The sequence below is a fragment of the Ornithorhynchus anatinus genome, chromosome 5 (assembly GCF_004115215.2).
Source record: "Ornithorhynchus anatinus isolate Pmale09 chromosome 5, mOrnAna1.pri.v4, whole genome shotgun sequence".
NCBI lineage: Eukaryota > Metazoa > Chordata > Mammalia > Monotremata > Ornithorhynchidae > Ornithorhynchus > Ornithorhynchus anatinus.
In genome coordinates this window covers 59,917,758-59,926,698 of record NC_041732.1, presented here as the reverse complement: position 1 = coordinate 59,926,698, position 8,941 = coordinate 59,917,758, and the positions used below count along the sequence as shown (strand labels likewise).

General features: G+C 46.5%; 2 non-coding genes across 2 annotated transcripts; both read right to left on the bottom strand.

The window, feature by feature from the left end:
- Window positions 1–1,625: 1,625 nt before the first annotated feature.
- Window positions 1,626–1,763, bottom strand: LOC114812546. Its single transcript, XR_003760197.1, has one exon. It is a non-coding gene; the product is annotated as a small nucleolar RNA SNORA7 (small nucleolar RNA).
- A 5,055-nt stretch (window positions 1,764–6,818) lies between these two features.
- Window positions 6,819–6,955, bottom strand: LOC114812325. Its single transcript, XR_003759981.1, has one exon. It is a non-coding gene; the product is annotated as a small nucleolar RNA SNORA7 (small nucleolar RNA).
- Between the last annotated feature and the right edge of the window lie 1,986 nt (window positions 6,956–8,941).

Genomic DNA, 8,941 nt, shown 5'->3' with positions numbered 1-8,941 from the left:
AGTGAAAGGCCACACTGATTAAGACATCACGTACCTCATTTTATGGAAGGGCATTTCTCCCTGTCGCCGAGTCACGCTCACTTCCCCCAGGGGCACCTCTTGACCAAGAGTCCCGGGCATTTGGCTCCAAGACCCCGACATCCATCCACTCTGCTGATTGATCACATCAATCTCATCGCCATCTTGGAGAAAGATAGCCACGCGCCCAGCTCGGAGGGGAGCCGCACTGAGAGGACAGCGGTGGCCGTTTCTGAGCGAAGCCACGCACCCTTCGTGTTTGAGAAGGGCTGGGCGGCCCCTGTAATAATAATTGTGCCATTTGTTAAGGGCTTACTATGTGCCGAGCACTATACTAAGCGCTGGGGTAGATACAAGATCATCAGGACCCACATGGTGCTCAAAGTCTAATTGGGAGGGAGGACATGTACTGAATCCCCATTTTGCAGTTAAAGGAACTAAGGCACAGAAATGCACAGTGACTTGTCCAAGGTCACACAGCAGGCAAATGTCGGAGCTGGGATTGGAACCCAGGTCCTCTGCCTCCCAGGGCCCCGAGGTTCCAGGTGGTAGGTCTTGTGTAGAGCCCAGAGGCCATGGCTAATTTTGCTTCCCTTTTAAAGCTAACCCTGTAGGTCACCAGGCAGGAATTCTGAATTCTCCTCTGGAAGCTGATCCCCTAATCACAATGTGGGCCCTTAGGTGACTCCCTCAAATGTAAAAAATATACGTACATACAAACATACAAATAGGAATATATTCATTCATTCAACTGTATTTATTGAGCGCTTACTGTGTGCAGAACACTGTACTAAACGCTTGGAAAGTACAATTTGGCAACAAATAGAAACAATCACGGTCTAGAAGAGGGGAGACAGACAGCAAAACAAAACAAGAAGACAGGCATCAATAGCACCAATATAAATAAATAGTATTATAGATATATACACATTATTAATAAAATAAATAAAATAATAAATATGCATGAATAATAAATATGCATGAATGTATACATGTATGTATATATGAATGTGTGTATGTATAGGTAACTGTATATTTATACATACATACATTCATTCAATAGTATTTATTGAGCGCTTACTATTTGCAGAGCACTGTACTAAGCGCTTGGAATGTCCAATTTGGCAACAGATAGAGACAATCCCTGCCCAATGAGGGGCTCACAGACTAAACGGGGGAGACAGACAGCAGAACAAAACAGAACAAAACAAAAACAAGACAGCATCGTCAAGATAAATACATAAATATATATATATATATGCCACAGTTTTCCCAGCTGTAATACGGTTATCGTGAGGCTTCCTTCACCCAGGTGTTTGGAGATGGGGTGGGAAAAGGTCACCAACTGCCATCATCAAAAGAGCAAAATAAATCAGTAACACAATTATCTTGGAAAGTGTTATCTTGGGAAGTGTTCTCTTGTGGTTTCTGACCCAGAGCGACACCACGGACACATCTCTCCCAGAACCCCCCGTCTCCACCTGCAATCGAGCTTTCTTGGTCAAAATAGAGAAGGGGTTTCCCATCGCCTCCTTCCGCGCGGTAAAGTCGAGTCTCCGCCCTCGACAATCTCCCATGCCGCTGTTGCCCGGCACGGGTGAGTTTTGACTTGTAGCAGATTGCCTTCCACTCGCTAGCCACTGGCCAAGCTAGGAATGGAATGGGTAGGCCTCTGTTTGACTCTCCCTCCCATAGCCGAGACCGGTAGAGGACTGGAAACTCTCCAGGTGTAACCATCAGAGGGGGAAGTGTTTTCTAATCATCATCAAAACACTTAACTAAGATAGATAATGGAGGAAGAGGCTGAGGGTTGAGGCAGAGGTGGCTTCTTGGAAGTTACGTCAGAGTTGGGTGGCAAAGTGCTTAAGAAGTTAGAACTTGACTCGCCTCCTCTGCAAGTGTGGAAAAGACAGTACCTGCTTGTTTTTCTTCTTTTTTTTTAATTACAAGGAGTTGTCTAATAACCAAGATTACAGATCTTGTTAACTATTCAGGCCTCTAGACTCTCCCGGCTGCCTGGCAGATCTAATTTCTCCTTTTCCATTTTATTCAATCAATAGTTGAAAAATGTAAATGAATGATCAATTAAAGATTGTTAGAGATCGTTAGACATTTGCATTTATACAGCCCTTTCTTCTAAGGAATGCCAACGACCTTAGACACATTCTTCATCTCTCCTTGCAGCAGCCCAAGCAGAAACAGGGTCATTCTCAGGTCAGGATGGAGAAACTGAGGCACAGAGAGAGGAAACTAGGAGTTCTTGTGGGGCATGAGCTGTGTCTGTCCTCATTATCTGGTATCTATCCCAGTTCTTAGCATGGTGCTTAGCACATAGTACAACTCTAACGAATACCATCGGCATCAAGGGACCTGCCTGGGTTATGCAGCATGTCAAGGATTTGGAGCAGCGTGGCCCGGAGGAAAGAGTACGGGTCTGGGATTAGAACCCAGGTCCACCACTTGCCTGCTGTGTGACCTTGGGCAAGTCACTTAGCTTTTCTCTGTCTCAGTTACCTGATCTGTAAAATGGGGATTAAGACCGTGAGCCCTATGTGGGACAGGGACAGTGTCCAACCTGATTATCTTTTATTCATTCAATCATATTTCTTTCAATTGTATTTATTGCGTGCTTACTGTGTGCAGGGCACTGTACTAAGCGCTTGGAAAGTATTTATTGCGTGCTTACTGTGTGCAGGGCACTGTACTAAGCGCTTGGAAAGTACAATTTGGAAACAAACAGAAACAATCCCTACCCAACAACGGGCTCACAATCAAGAAGGGGGGAGACAGACGACAAAACAAGTAGACAGGCATCAATAGCATCGATATAAATAAATAGAAGTATAGATAAATACACATTATTAATAAAATGAATAGAATGATAAATATGTACATATATACACAAGTGCTGGGAGGCGGGGAGGAGGGATAGAGCAGAGGGAGGGAGTTGGGGTGACGGGGAGGGGAGGAGGAGCAGAGGAAAAGGGGGACTTAGTCTGGGAAGGCCTCCTGGAGGAGGTGAGCTTTCAGTAGGGCTTTGAAGGGGGGAAGAGAGCTAGTTTGGGGGATGTGAGGAGGGAGGGCATTCCGGGACAGAGGTAGGACTTGGGCCAGGGGTCGATGCGGGACAGGCGAGAACAAGGTACATGAGGAGGTTAGCGGCACCAGAGGAGCAGATTGTGCGGACTGGGATGTAGGAAGAGAGAAGGGAGGTGAGGCAGGAGGGGACAAGGTGATGGAAAGCTTTGTATCTACCCCAGCGCTTGGCACATAGTAAGCACTTAACAAATACCATTAAAAAAAAAAAAAAGAAGAGTGGTTAAGACTGTTTTTCAGCCACGAGGATCAAAATGACAAGCTTGGAGGAATCGGACACGAATCCCGAGGAAAGGAACAAGTCCTGGAAGGACCTCGCGATGTCCTTATAAAGAGAAAAGACCTCCGTGCGTCAGGCAGACTCATGCTCCGACTCTCTCAATCAGGGTGTGTTTTTTTTCTTTCTTCTTTTGCTGAGCCTTTCACTGCTCCCAGAGTGAAGTCACCGGCTGGTACACGAACAGTCTTGCGGTAACTTTCCTCTGAAGCTTCCTGTGCCCTGGTTTGGTCCCTCCCAGAAATGTGCCGGCTGTGGTCAGGAGCCCGTGATGAACTCAGATCTGGATGGAGCCCCGTGCTCCCCAGTCCGTCCAGCTTGGCTGGGAAGAAGCAGTAGAGCAGTCGAAAACAAGCAGAACCTGCTTGAGGTCCTAGGGGATCCTTCCCTGCTGATGCCTAGCAGTTGACAAGGGTATTTATTTTTCCTCTAAGCTCCTACCTGTTTCAAAGAGAAGGCAAAACAGGAACCTGACAGTGGCTACATTAAATTCAAGACTCGGAATCGATCGTTCAGTTGTATTTCTTGAGTGTTGACCGTGTGAGGAGCGTTGTACTAAGCGCTTGGGAGAGTACACTATAAAAGAGTTAAAAAGGCGATCGAGTGAGTAGCACCCTGAATTGGTAATAGAAGACTAGAGGGTCTACTCTTGCCTAGACTGCCGGCCGAAAGTGAGGATGGACAAGGCGCTTGACCTCTCGGGTCTCAGTTTCCTCATCTGTTTAGACTGTAAGCCCGTCGATTAGACTGTAAGCCCGTCAAAGGGCGGGGACTGTCTCTATCTGTTACCCGTTTGTACATTCCAAGCGCTTAGTACAGTGCTCTGCACATAGTAAGCGCTCAATAAATACTATTGAATGAATCTGTAATTTTTTGAAATGGAATTGTTCAGCTTTTACAATGTGCCAAGCACTGGGTTAGATATAAGATAATCAGGCCGGACCCAGTCCACATCCCACATAGGGCTCACAGTCCTAGTCTCCATTTTATGGAAGAGGAAACTGAGGCACTGAAAAGTTACTACTACTAATAATAATGGTGGTATTTGTTAAGCACTTGCTAGGTGCAAAGCACTGTTCCAAGCGCTGGTGGGATATGAGGTGATCAGGTTGTCCCACGTTGGGGCTCACAGTTTTCATCTCCATTTTCCAGATGAGGTAACTGAGGCACAGAGAAGTGAAGTGATTTGCCCAAAGTCACACAGCTGGCAAGCGGTGGAGCTGGGATTAGAACCCATGACCTCCGACTCCCAAGCCCGGGCTCTTTCCACTGAGCCACGCTGCTTCTCTACTTGTCCACGGTCACACAGCGGACAAGTGGCGGAGCCAGAATTAGAATGCAGGCCTTCTGACTCCCTAACCCGGGCTCCTTCCACTAGGCCAGGCTGCTGCTCAGTGAGGCCAAAGGAGGTCAAATGAGGCTGGGGAAGAGAGTGTAAAGAATGCAAGCTGACTCTAGACTGTAAGCTCGTTGTGGACAGGGAATGAGACTCTTGTCTTGTTGTGTTGTACCCTCCCAAACCTTGCACAAAGTAGGCACTCAATAGACACGATTGATCGGGACGGGTAGGAGCATCACACCTGGACTTACCTCCCCCCGCACAGGTATATCACCTCTTCTTCCTCTACCAATTCTACCTGTGCCAACTTGTGTGTTGCACTGTGTCAGGATGGATTCATGCTGTGGGAAGAACGCTCTTTAATTTTTCCACTGTGCCATAGCCAAATCGTGAAACGAAAACAGGTGGCGAAGCAAAATCTGTTATGCCCTTTCTGTTTAAGAACTAGGCATAGCGAGCTGTCAACGTCTAAGTCCAAGTCAGGTTGGGAACTGGAGAAAGACCCCGGTGATGTTGGACACAGAGATGGGAACGGAGGGTCCTCTGAATGGCGGTTTGGTGGTGAGGGTTATTTAAAAAATAAAAAAACACCTCAAAAACGTATTTATCTTTTTCTAATCTGGGAAAAAAAACTAAACTAATGTCCCCCTCTCGCATCTTCCCTCTAGCCTGGAATGCCCTCCCCCTTCATATATGACAGAACTCTACTCTCCCCAACTTTAAAGCCATATTAAAATTATATCTCCAAGAAGCCTTCCCTGACAAAACCCTCATTTTCCCTACTCCCTCTCCCTTTCTGCATCACTCTTGCCTTTGGATCTGTACCCTTTTTTCACCCCACCCTCAGCCCCACAGCACTTATATACATAGGTGTAATTTATTTTACTGTCTTTCTTCCCCTCTAGACTGTGAGCTCCTTGTGGGCAGGGAACATGCCTACCAACTCTACTGTACTATGCTCTGCACACAGTAAATAATTGATTGACAGGGTATTTTCTCTCCTGCACTCTTCCCTTTGTCCTTGACTTCGGGTATCCTTTATCAACCCTCTTGAGAATCACCATGGGCTACTGGAAAGAGTACGGGCCCGGGAGTCAGAGGACCTGGGTTCTAATTTCATCTCCTCTACTTGTCTGTTATGTGACCTTGGGCAAGTCTCTTAATTTCTCTGTGCCTCAGTTCCCTCATCCGTAAAATGAGGATTAAGACTGTGAGCTCTATGTGGAACAGGGATGGAGTCCAAACTAACTAGCTTGAATCTACCTAGGGCTTAGTACAATGCCTGGCATCTAGTAAGCGCTTGACAAATACCATAAAAAAGCCCCTTCCTTAAATAGAAGGCTGGTCCTATGTTTTCCTTCAGGAAAAAAAAAGCCCTCTGATTCTATATAACCCTAGGCAGCCTAAGTTATTGAAATAGTTAGGACTATGGTGTTTTTCCGTGTTATTTCCACTCAAGGTTGTCTGCTTCTTGAGGACAGGGACTTTTTGACCTAAATTCCACAGTGCCTCCTGTCACCTTTTTCTTGTCTTCTCTTTGACATCTTCTTTCTTGGGTGCTCTCTCTCTCTGAGAGACAAGGAAGAGGGCAATTAATCAATCAATCAATCAATTATCCATATTTATTGAGCACCTATCGAGTTCTAGACACTGTAATAAACTCTTAACAGTGTACAACATTTGTAAGACTCACAGGCCTTACTCTCAAGCGGTTTACGATCTAAAGGAGGGGACAGGCACAAATGACTTACAGAGAGTGAAAAGAGGAGGAAGAACAAGAACAAAGAGAGAAGTAGTGCAAATTTATCTGGAAACCCAATGCTAAACATATAATGGGCTGTACAGATAAATATTGTTGTTCTTGTTGTTGTCTTATGCTGTAGAGTCGTGTCTGACCCATAGCGACGCCATGGACACATCTCTCCCGGAACGTCCCACTTCCATCTGCAATCATTCTGGCAGTGTATCCATAGAGTTCTCTTGGCAAAAATCTGGGAGTGTTTTACCACTGCCTCCTTCCGCGCAGTAAACGAGTCTCGGCCCTCGACTCTCTCCCATGTCGCTGCTGCCCAGCACAGGGGAGTTTTGACTTGTAGCAGATGGCCTTCCACTCGCTAGCCACTGTCCAAGCTAGGAATGGAATGCGTAGGCCTCTGCTAGATCTCCCTCCTGTAGTCAGGACTGGTAGAGTACTGGAAACTCTCCAGGTGTGACCCTGAGAGGGCCAGATAAATATTCTATATCTAAATCTACCTATCTATATGTAGGTACACAATTCACAATATACAAATATATACAATATTACAAATATACACACACGAGCTTTAAGGTACGGAGTAAAGAACACAAGGATTAAGGGTGATTGTTTGGCTGACACTAGTAGTTGGCCAGACCCAACTACTTTTCTTCTACTAGACTGTAAGCTTCTCTGCTACAGATCCTTCAGGGCAGGGATTCTGTCTAGCTAAGCTATCATATTCTCCCAACCGTTTAGCAGAACGATCTGCACCCAGAAAGCACTCAGTAAATTCCTGTGATTGATTTTACGTCAGTTTCCTCAACTGCCCAGTAAGAAGGCTGGTATCTGAAGAATGAGGAGTTGAGCCGACTTTCTCGGAAATACCCAAAGCCTTTCCTTTTCAAGGGAGTCACTCTGTTGCAAGGCGCCAAACTGTCGTGCACCTGTATTTGGTATGAATAATGCTTAAAAAATTGTATGGAAAATTAGATCCAGTGACTAATCAGGAGGAAGGGGGTGTCCCTCGTTCCCTCCCACACCCAAAGCCACCGTCTTACGGCTGTTTCTCCAATCTCAGTGCTGATATTTGGCAAAGTGGAGGAGGAAGATTGGTCTGTCCCCATGTGACAGCTCACACTCCTCTCGGGGTCCATTCTAGGAACTCTGCTACCTGCAGGAAAGGGTCGGTGCCCGTGATAACCATTATGAATGATCCTTTTATCCTTTCTAGTTGTTCGCTCAGGAGGAAATGCAGTCGGTCAGCAATGACAGAGGAGCAATCCCACTTTTCAGGGCACTTTTTCTGAGAACTAATGAGATATTAGCCACGGTGCCTTTAGAGTATGAGTTTACTGAGGACAGAGGCTGGGTCTTTTTCATACTATTCCCTTGTTTTTATGGTATTCGTTAAGCGTTTAGCATGTGCCAGACACTGTACTCAGCTCTGGAGTAGATAGAAGCTAATCAGGTTGGACACAGCCCCTGGTCCACATGGGGCTCACAGTCTTAATCCCCACTTTACAGATGAGGTAACTGAGGCACCGAGGAATTAAGTTACTTGGCCAAGGTCACATAGATAAGTGACAGAGCTGGATTTGCATCCTGGTCCTTTGGATTCTCCATCCGGTGCTCTATCCCCTAGACCATGCTGGACCTACTATTTCAATGCCCCTGTAGAGTAGGAGCTTAATAAATGTTGAATGACTCAATCTGTCAATTCCATAGTTTCCCACACAGGCTGAGGAAAGGTTGTGGAGACTCCAATTGCTGATCTCAAAGGAACTGCTACAGGATCAGAGTGAATCGGGCCCCTCCATTACCAAGGCACCCTCACCCAGCCTCCACCCCCACCTCTACCTCATAAACTTTAAGAACTGATGGCCAGCTGAGAGGATGACTCCAAGAAACTTGTTTGGTGATGGTGCTACCCACAAAGAGACCAAAATCCCTAGCCAGGCCTAGGTGAGCCCAAAGAGAGCCTCAGAAGTGCAGACCCAGTGTCCAGCTCCAGTACCCGGACTTGTCTTTCAGCAATAATAATAATTGTAGCATTTGTTAAGTGCTTACAATGTACCAAGTACTGTTCTAAACGCAGGGGTAGTTACGAGGTTGGACACCATCCCTGTCCCACATGGAGCCTTAATCCCCATTTTATAGATGAGAAAACGGAGGCACGGAGAAGTGAAGCGATATGCCCAAGGCCATGCAGCAGACAAGATTAGATTAGAACCCAGAGCTTTCTCACTCCCAGGCTCATCCTTTACTAAGCCATACTGCCTCTCCAGCAGGGGACGGGTCTTGCCCACCTAGGGTGGCACGTGTGGATGATTTTCCCCTTGTGCTGCAAGGGCAGGACACTAACTGCCATGCTCACTGGAAGTCACTACCCCTTGGCTGAAGGTAGCCTGCCCGGGGAGTTGGGAGCCTCCATGGAGTGCCAGGTTGCTGAACTAAGCAGGCTGGGAAGTCAGGA